This window comes from Triticum aestivum, chromosome 4B (assembly GCF_018294505.1).
Source record: "Triticum aestivum cultivar Chinese Spring chromosome 4B, IWGSC CS RefSeq v2.1, whole genome shotgun sequence".
Classification (NCBI taxonomy): domain Eukaryota; kingdom Viridiplantae; phylum Streptophyta; class Magnoliopsida; order Poales; family Poaceae; genus Triticum; species Triticum aestivum.
In genome coordinates this window covers 92,369,581-92,380,046 of record NC_057804.1, presented here as the reverse complement: position 1 = coordinate 92,380,046, position 10,466 = coordinate 92,369,581, and the positions used below count along the sequence as shown (strand labels likewise).

General features: G+C 52.5%; 1 pseudogene; it reads right to left on the bottom strand.

Moving 5' to 3' along the window:
* Positions 1–1,213: 1,213 nt before the first annotated feature.
* On the bottom strand, positions 1,214–2,635 carry LOC123089994 (AP2/ERF and B3 domain-containing protein Os01g0693400-like; annotated as a pseudogene).
* Between the last annotated feature and the right edge of the window lie 7,831 nt (positions 2,636–10,466).

Below are 10,466 nucleotides of genomic sequence, written 5' to 3'. Positions count from 1 at the left end.
CTCGATGGCCGTCCGCCTGTCGCCGCCGCCTCCGCCGGAGCCTGACTAGATCGCTGCACTGGGCAGGCTTTGTTTTTTCTCTTTCTTCTGGGCTTGTTGAGTTGTGCTCTCAGCAGAACCTTAATACTTTGTTGTGGTACTTGGGTGGTGTGTGTGTGTGTGGACCTGTTGTGGTTGTTTGTCTTGTGGCGGTTTGCTTTATTTATAAAGCGGGGCGAAAGCCTTTTTCGATAATAGCCCTGCGTCCTCCCTATTTATCTTTATTGATCAACAAATGTTGAACTCGTATCTACAGAGCTATACGGGTGCATGCTTTTTGCATAGCGATCTTTTGTACAAGCTCGCTTGTCGTTTATAGGGTATAAATGAGAGCCGATGGTTCGGTATCTATTTTTGGAGATACTATGATACAATCGGAGGTAAAAGCATCCCAGGTACCCTAATTTATATGGAATGTGATGGTTTAGTCCCAAACTTGCAAAATGCAACTTCACCATACCCCAACTTGCATTAGATGAGATGATTTAGTCCCCGGCCTATCACAGCGCAACAAGTGGCAGACAGCTGGCCGGACAGGTCGTCACCTGCACTTTTACAAAAAAACACCCTGCGTCTTGTCTAATTAACCCCCGTTACATGCAGCTCTTCTGTTGCTGATAAGTTTATAATATCATCTGCAGCAGCAGATGTCTCTAGCATGTGAATGCATGCATGCGGCCATGGGCGCGCTCCATCCCTGCCTGCCATAACATTGTCTCTGCACTGCACCGCTTCTTTTTCTCCTTCCAATGTGTTTAGCTACACAACAATCACATTACGTCTCAGAGTGTGCATATAAATACTAGTGTATAAAACGGCACAAAAATAAAGCTAGGTCAGCATGGATGCTAAATACGTAGATACTTCTAGTACCAAATGGGATATGCTTCAATTTTTGATAAGGAAACTGATGAGATATGCTACATTCAAAATGTTATTATCTCTCTTCTTCGTCGGTTGAACGATCTAAGCTGCCTTCTAGGGCTTCCTTAATTAGTATACACTTTTGGGAGGACAAGATTTACATCAGAGAATGAACAACCTGGCAAATAAACAAACAAAGTTGATAGATACCAACAAGGGACTAATTAAGCTAGATCTACCACCTGAATTATGCGAGAAAGAACGCTGCCTAGCTGGAGAGAAGAGATGGATCGAGCTAATAGTACCAACTCTACGCTAGCGTCAACTCTATGCATTGCTTCTTGAACGCCTCTTTCGGAGGCGGCGACTTCACCAAGTCTCTGGCCCTCTTGCACCTCGGCATCCCCTGCTCTGCCGCCGCCAAGGACACGGGCACCGTCAGAAGGTCGATGCCGAAGAGTCTCACGGCCTTTTCCACGGGCGCCTGCTGATCGACGGGGTTCACGAGCGAGGCGCTGTTGGTGTTCCGTCGGAGCTTGCACTCAATGAAGAGCTTGGTGTTGGGACAAACCCGGTCCGGCGACGAACGCCGAGTAGTCTCCGGCGACACAAACGCCGGGCGAACCTCTGTCTCACACACACGGACATATGGAGGTGGGAGTAAGAACAAGGAGACACACGATGGGCACAACGTGTTTCCGGCGAAAACGCCATGCCGCACAAATGGCGCCTCGGCCGCTCGCACGGCCTACTATTTTCTTCAGCACAAACTGTTTGGCACAGACCACGTTACAATACACAGGCCGGGGGGAGTTTATACTCGAGTGCTCACCCGCCGACGCCGCGCCCCCACTCTGGCCGCTGCGCGCGATCCGCACTCGCCAGCGCCCAGGATGCGCGCTCGTACGCGTACGTCTCGGCTGGCAACCAACGGATATCTACATGCATGCACTAACTGACTATTGCATGCACGCTACACATTAACTAACTAGCTTGATACGGCCGCGCGCACGACGTATCCAACTAACTAGCTAGCTCTACGCGCGCACGACGCCAATGAACTGCGGCTCGAACTCGAGCATCCACGCAGCCATGCACCGGCGTCCGGTGTAGACCTAGACATACACACGCACACACGCTGGTGACCACGGACTCGCACGCGTCACGGTTTATTTTCTAACACTTGGTGCCTTCACCAGTGCTGCCGGTGCCGGAGCGGTAGAACCCGACGACGTCGCCCACGCCAAGGCCCTTCTCCTTCACGAAGCGGCTCCAGCCCTTGGTGAGGACGTAGCTCTGGCTCTTGTTCCAGTAAGAGTAGAGGAACCGCCACACCTAGCCGGCGCCGTCCTCGAAATTCAGGAGCAAGCCTTTGCTCTCGCCGCCCGCGACCAGAAGCTAGAGCGGGAAGTGCTTCTGGGCGTGCTACTTCGGTATCACCACCCTGTTCAGCTTGCTCACGTCGCTGGGCGTGACCGTCTTGTCGAAGAGGTGCTCGCGCGCGGCGGCGAGGGAGGGGGCAAACCGTGCCCAGCGCGCGAGGCGGTGGGCACGGACCGCGGAGAGCGTGGCCGACGCGGCGAAGGCGCCCTTGCTCTGGCCGAGCTCGGCGAAGTAGGTGTGCTTGCGCAGCATGTCGACAACCTCGGCCTTGGAGCGCGCGACGAGGAAGCAGAGCTCGGCGGCGGCGGCGGGGTCAGTGTCCGAGCGGGCGGAAGTTGGTGACGGCGTGATTTCAGACAGATTTGTAGCAGGGTTTAATTAGACAAGACGCAGGGTGCTTTTTTGTAAAAGTGCAGGTGACAACCTGTCCGGCCAGCTGGCTGCCACTTGTTGCACTGTGATAGGCAGAGGACTAAATCATCACATAGTGCAAGTTTGGGTATGTTGTAGTTACATTTTACAAGTTTGAAACTAAATCATCACATTCCATGCAAGTTAGGGTATCTGGGGTGCTTTTACCTCATACAATCAGGTTGCAACTATGAGGAGCGTATCTCCAGGCGGCATAGTGCACACACACGCAAAAGTGTTCTTCTGCTCCCGAGCTCAAATGAGCTTGCGTGAACAGTAAAATAGAAAAAAAAACTGATTTTGTTTGTGGTGTCCTTTGAAAAAAGTTTTGTATGCTTGAAAATTTTCATCACGAAATGACATTCGTGGAGGTCATTGCAAAGGAAAACAAAATAAATGCTCCAAAATGCTACTCCCTCTGTTCCTAATTATAAGTCTTTCTAGAGATTCTATTATGAACTACATATGGAGCAAAATGAGTGAATCTACACTATAAAATATTTTGAACACTACAGTACTAAAAAAATCTTGAAATCTTTATTGAAATCTTGAAAAAGACTTATATATAGGAACGGAAGGAGTATTCAATAAACATTTTGGAGTATCATTTTTTTTTACCATGACTTGCAGGAATGTTCATTCATGATAGATTTTTGCAAGCACATAGAACATTTGTTAAAGGTTACCACAAAAAGAATCGGAAATATTTTTATTCTTTTTTACTTTTTTTCTTATTTTACTGTTCACCAGGAGCATTTGAGGTGGGGTGCAAATACTTCACATCCACATACACGTGCTTATCCTCTTTGAGTGTCTACTTGAGCACAGGTGGGGCGAAAAACACGGAATCCTTAGAGCATTGTGATCTTCTGAAAAATACTTTTGTGCTGTACTTTGAACACTACAGTTCTAAAAATACGCTCTTTGTACAGCCACAAAATCTCAGGAAATTGCTCCTCTAAAAAAGAATAAGGATAGAAATATATTTGTGCTATATTTTGAACACTACAGTACTAAAAAAATCTCTCTGAATAGCTCTCTGTACAGCCACAAAATCGCAGGAAATAGCTCCTCTAAAAAAGGATAGAAATCAGTCCAGCCATCCTTTCTCTATCTCTATCTACGCATGTGGGCTGCACTTTGCCCCGCAATGGGCTGTTCCCAGCCAGCCTGAGCTGGGACGAGCAGGCCTGCAGGCCCACTAGCTGGGCTGAAACCCTGCTGTAGCGACTTGTGAGCGCTCGAGAAGCTCTTTTCCTGCCGAACGAATTCGAAGCGCCATGTGAAGTGAGAAGCCAAGTTTAGAAGCTGAATCAGAGAAGTTTTAGAGAAGTGGAGGACATCAGAACATGCCCTAAAACGAGGATTGGGTGCTTCCGTGGAGGTCTCTCAGACCTTTTATGTGGAGTCTGTGTCCAGCAAAGTCGTGTGCCCGAGCAAGACTTCTACCTGGACTCTCCGCGCACGGGGACTCTTCGTCCGTGTCCGACAAGGCGTGCAGCTGGGCGGCGCCTTGAGCTCTTACAGGGCAGCCGAGATCCAATCGGGTGGCGGGGTTCGGGACGATGGCGGAGTGCTCGGGGCGTCCGCGGGATAGAGAGGATCTGGAACGAAAATATTCTTCAGAGCATTTGCCCCCCGACCCGCTTATCCTGGGCGTCCATATAAAAGGGATCGGGGCCAGCTGTTTCCGTAATTGACCCATCGCGCGGTTAGCGGCTCCGGAGGCCCCCCGCCGCCACCTCCTAGCCACCTGCCCCCGCCGCTCCTTGCTCTCGCCGTCGTCGGATGAGGTCGCCGGGCTAAGCCCTGCGCGACGGACGACGGCGGCGGGGTCCTGCCCTCTGGCATGCGAGCTCCCCTCCCCTTCCACCTCCAGATCTGTTTATGCCTGAAGCCCCGCCCTCCGGCTGCTCCGTCCCGCTGCTGGCCTCCTTTGCGTACTGCGGCGTAGTCGTGCCCTTCTCCGGCGGTCGCTCCTCTCGGCAGCGCGGCCTAGATCTGTTCGGTGGTGCATGGAGGTTGCTGGGTCGTGACGCGCGGGCCGGATCTGGCCAGGCCACGCGGGCCTGCCCCTGGTCCGGGGTGCCGGCGGCTCTCCCGGCGGTGGTTGCTGCGCGGCCTTGTCGTGGGTAGCTTCTCTCCCTTAGAGCCAAACTTCCGCATCAGTGCTTGTCGACGACGCCTATTGGTGTGGGGTCCCGGTTGGCTGCCTTCGCGAGGCCGTCGCCGGTCTCTGGCCTGTTCCCGCGGGTTCAGGTGGGCCTCGTCCAGGGCGTCCCGGCGTGCTGCTGCTTCTTCGGCACCCCGTATCTCAGCTCGCGGCTGATGGGCTACGGTGGTGGGCGGCTGACGTGCTCCGGGTGCGAGGAGATGCAGGCACTGCCAAGTGAAAATCTTCAGCGACGATGACGCGTGCGGGTGCCATTTTCCTTCTTGAAGACGTCGATTTTTGGTATTGTCCCCATACCCCCATGCTCTTAGATCCTGACCCGGGGTTCCCTGAGTTGGATGGTGTCGACGTCTTTACGCCGTTTCCTCCTTGGAGGCATCATCTTGGATTACTTCTGCTTCGGGTGGACTCGTCTCTAGCAGCTCCATCTTCACCTTAACTTTGATCCCCGGCTGGCCTTCGTCTTGGCGACTCGGGTGGAGCTTGCCTGGACGTCATGGGGTGGCCTTGGCGGCATGCAGCCCTTCGACCTTGGTGGCAGTACACCGAGTACTGCGCCCTTCGGTCTCGGTGGCACGTTGCCTTTCGACTTCGCCGGCGGCACACCGGTGCCGCCGCTCGAACTCGGCTATCCGACGCCCTTCGTTCGCGCCATTGGCGATTCTTGGTATGCTTCTACTTTGGTGTCCCTTTTTTAATAGGGTTGTGTTTCATAGTGGCTCGAGCGACGTTTGCGTGGACATCCTGGGGGTGGCCTCGGCGGCACTCTACCCTTCGACCTCGGTGGCGGTACACCCGTGTCGTGCCTTTCGGTCTCGGTGGCGTGATGTCTTTCGGCTTCTCCGGCGGCACACCGGTGTCGCCGCACGAACTCGGCTATCCGACGCCCTTCGTACGTGCCAGTGATGTTTCCCTTTGGTGCCTGTCATTTTCTCCCTAGGCCTGTTTGTGGTTCTTTGTCGATGGTGGTACGAGTTGCTTTGCGGGGCTCGCTCTGGAGGTGTCGGCTTCCGGGGGCTTCGGTTTGGTCTTTGTAACCAGCCTTCTCTCCCGTTTCTTTCTTTCTTTCTTCTAGTGTTGGGTATCCTCTTGGGTGCCTTTCTTTGTAATTTTCTTTTGCGCCTCGTGTGCGCTTTATGTACTTGTACTGACTGCCAAGTCTCCTTCGAGTTGGAATATAACAAGCAGTGGGGTTTTAGCCCCCCCCCCCCCCCCCGTCAATATCGAAAAAAAAAGTTCAACAAGCTGCCCACAATTCTGGAAGAAGATGAGTTGGACAGGGTGCTGGCTATAACAGACCTACTTTCCGTTGTTCAGTGTAGAAGATTTACTCTGTTGTCTCACAGTTTGATCAGTAGAAATGAGACATCGTAACATCTATGGGTTGGGGTGGCACATTATCCGTCCTACTCCGACCGCGCCGCCTCAGGGCGAGGCAAACCCGGGCAGCCTCCCCTGGGGGCACGCCGGGGCGCCAGCCCGCGCCCCTCGGGACCTGGAGCTAGGCTCGGAGGGCAGCGGCATGAGGCATACGGGCAGCGGCTCGGGCACGACTAGCCCAGAGGCCTACGTACCAACCGCGATGGATCTGTGATACACGCTAAGGGAGGGCCCCAGCCGGCTCCCCGCGCCAGGCTGGGTGCTGGAAGCGCATGAAGTTAAGGCTCTCCGTGAGTCGCCCCAAAGCTTCACCGACACCTTCAACGACGATAGTCAGTAGGTACAGCTGATACCTTAGGAGCATGATTACGCTAACCATGAACCAAAGGTGAACACATCCACAACCGCCGCCAGGGCCCCCAGGGCGATGGCCCCGCCGCGCGGGGGAAGCCCGGGAGTGGGACCTCCCCCGCGCTGCATGGAGCAAGGCGCATCACGAAGGTAGGTCCTCTGCCGGGGAAGGCGCCGGCGAGCCCTTCCCCCCAGCGGAGGGCCTACGGTCACCGAGGGTGCCGCTAGCGTCCTCCTTGCCCCTTGGTATCGTCCTGGTTTTCGGATGCCCCAATGGTGGTCGGGAGTGGCGCAGGGCGGGCCCTCATCGGGTGACATGAAGCAAGGCTCACGCCTGTGAAGGTATCCGCTCGTGACACTCACGTAATAATGAGTTGTGATGTACACGCCTCGGAGTCTCCTGAGTGCCGCCCTGGGGCCTCATGGGGGCTCCCGCCGATGTCCAAGTGGAAGCACCATGCTCCGCGCTAGCTGTCGACACTGTCCCCCAATGACTATGCCCACATCCAGTGGAAGCACTTAGCTCCGCGCTAGTGAGAAGACCAGAAGACTAGCTAGGCGCCGGATGCGGCTATTTGCTTTGCCCCTTTTTTCTGTAACCCAATTTGCTGTCTTTGGGAAAGAATTTGGAGTTTCACGTGCTTACCAAAAGAAAAGGGGGGGGACTTTTCTTGACTCATGTCGTTTTCTCGCTTTCTGGCTTCATGTTTAAAAGCAAGGCTCACGCCTGCTGGCCCCCCCCTCGCGCGAGCGCCCCGCGAGCGGGGGATGGGTATGGTACGCGCGCATCGAGCATGTTGGGCCAGCCTCGAAGATACTAAAGCCCCTCCCGGTGGTCAGGAACGCGACCATTATCCGTATACCTTACCGTGACCCAGCAGTTGGCTTCTCGTGAGGCACCCCAGGGCAGGTCAGCAGGCTCCCTGGGAGGCCTAAAACCTCGTGAGCCCGCAGTAGGCTCACCTCAGGGAAGAGTGCTACTGCGGCATCAGGACCTGCACGAGACTTGCAGAACCAAAGATAACTTGCAATGATTACCCTACTCTAGGACCCGCAGGCTCGCTGGGGCACACTTCGGGTCCTATTTCAAAAGCATTACATCATTCCATACATCGCAAGGGCCCGCCCTTCTAAAAATGCTCTCATGCCCCACAAGGACATGTGGAGTTTCTTTTCATACAGGTCAAAGTAAAGAAGAAACGCGGGCCTAACTGGATGCGCCGTCTTCATCATCTCCGCCGTGCTATCATCCCCCTCGTCCTCGCCACCCACGCCGTCTCCTTCAGCTACAATCACGGCCACATCATCCTCGGGCGCAAACTCCGCTACCAAGGCGTCCACATTATCATCCACCCAACCGGCCAAGTTGTCCTGTATGACCCAGGGCACGGGGGCTATCACGGCATTGAAGTCGAAATGCGGATCATGGTTGAGGAGGTGGCTGAAGACGCACGAGAACGCGCGACCAAGAAGGCCCGGGCTCCTCTCTTCAAAAATCATCATCAGATTTACATTGCACTTTATTGTCTTGCATTATAATTCCACATCTTTGTCCTATCTTCTTAGCTCTCTCATCCCTCCTAATCTCTCTTGCAAGTTTTCTCAGTTCCTCTGCCTCCAAATCCTCTCCAGAACTTCAATCAGGTATTGGTTCATAATCAGTATCCTCTTCATCTGATTTGTCAACAGGAGGTGCTTCTGTTGCCGGAACATGTTCGGTTGAAATCTCATGATCTGCACCAACTGTTGGAGCAACATGAGGTGCTTTTGTTGCTGGAACATGTTCAGTAGATTGTGACACTGCCCTTCTTCTAATTTGCAACTTAGCAGGTATAGCAACTTCAGCTGCAGTAAAGTGTGCCTCCAACTTAGTAGCACTTGCGGAAACTTCTCTTGGTGTTTCATGAGCAGATGATGCACTAACTTGAGCACTTTCAGCAGGACTTGCCATCTTTTCAAGTAACATCTCATCGACCACTCCAGTGTCAACAACTTGCACACTAATAAGTGGTAATTTTGTCCATCTCTGCCTAGAGTAAGTTTCTCCTACATTTACTGGCAATAGACCTGCACATATGTCAATCTGTTCATCACCTGCACATATGTCGAATTGCTTATCACTAGCAGATAACATGGTTTGGTCTGGTTGCATTTCTCTGTCATTGTCAAAGTGCTGCTGGATTGGCATGTCCAATTCTTCAACAAAAACATTAGCATAACCATCTGTTGTACCAATGTCCATCCTCTTCACTGACTCATCATCACACATGAACATAAGACCATCACTGACTTTTTTCCTGGAGGCAACCAATGCAATTTGTAGGTGTAACTACCTCTGCAGTGACCTCTTTCCATCTGATAAATATCTTCCGCGGAGTTATATAATTCTTCATACGACAAATCATCCCTTGGCATGATCATCTCTGCCACCAATTCCCCAATGTAATCCAGCTTTCCATCCACTTGCTGAAATGATCCATAATAATGAAACCTGACAAAAAAGTTGTCCAATGGATCGGGACCAGGTGAACCTACAAATTGAGATACGAAGAACTATCATTCATAGAAAAAATCTGTTGGATCTTTAGCTCTGACAGTACACAAAAATTAAGAGAACTAACATTTACAATTTGAACTACAATTGTGATATACCAAGGCAACAAATTCAAAGAAAAACACTTCATTCAGACAAGTATTGCAGATAATTTACTATGGACTAACATGTTCAGTTCATTCAGACAAGAAAGTGCACTTTTCTCCTTAACCAAACAGGGTAATCATCTACAATAAATTCTCCTAGCAATGCAAGTTCATTCAGACCCATTTACTTTGCACGAGAGATACCAGCTTGTCCTGCACCAAAATCTGCTGAAAAGTCACACCTTTTCCCTAACAAAAACATCCCTTTTTTCATGAACAGAACAGGGCATCATCCAAAACGCACTTGAACAGAACAGGGCGCATCCAAAACACTACTTCTCCCCCTAAATCCCTAGCACTGAGACGCCCCATTCCCCTTAACTGAACCCACACCTCTGCGGCGCACACGATCGTTCACTGGAGCTTGCGATTCCGCCGATGAACGACACCAGAAGCAAAGCAAAGCAGCAACGGAGATGGAGGCACACACACCTGGACACATGGTTTCGTTCCTTCGGCGACGGGCAAGCGGCAGATGACGGCGGCGAGGGCGGACGGGGACGGCGGCGACGGCGACAGCGCCCTAGCGAGAGAAAGAGGAGAGGCGATTCTGGAGGCGATGGCGCTCTGACGGAAAAAGAAAGAGAGGACGGGGACGAGGTGATAAAGGAAAGAGAGGCAACTGACTAACGGGACCTTCTCGGCGTAATTTTCCCAGTCAACGCGTAATCAGCATCATGGTGGGACAAAAACCGCTCTAGATTAGACAGAAACCACTCAAGGGGGTTATTAACCCGGTTTTAGTAATTTCAGGGTGTTATCTGTCCCGGTTTTGAGTTCAGGGGGTTATGTATCCCAAAGAGTAGATTTGGCGGTGATTTGTATACTTCTTTCTTTTCAAAAAGAAGCGCGCCCGGCCAGGCCAACTGGCCCAGCCAGGCCCGCTGCCAACCAGGCCGCCAGGCAGCGAGCAGGTGAGGCCAGCACCGCCGCCTCTCTCCCACGATCCCGTTTCATTTTATTTTTCTTTCTTTCTTTCCCTGATCGACCCCACCTTGCTCTTCTTCTTCACCTGCACGAAACGGAACAGGGAGTTCAGCACGCGCATGACCGGTCGCTCCGATCTTCCCGCAACCGCACTCTGTGCCTTCCCCTCGCTCAAGCAACATGCCCTATAAAGCCCCCGCGCTCTGCTCGCTCGATTCCCTTCGAAAGACCCCTCTAA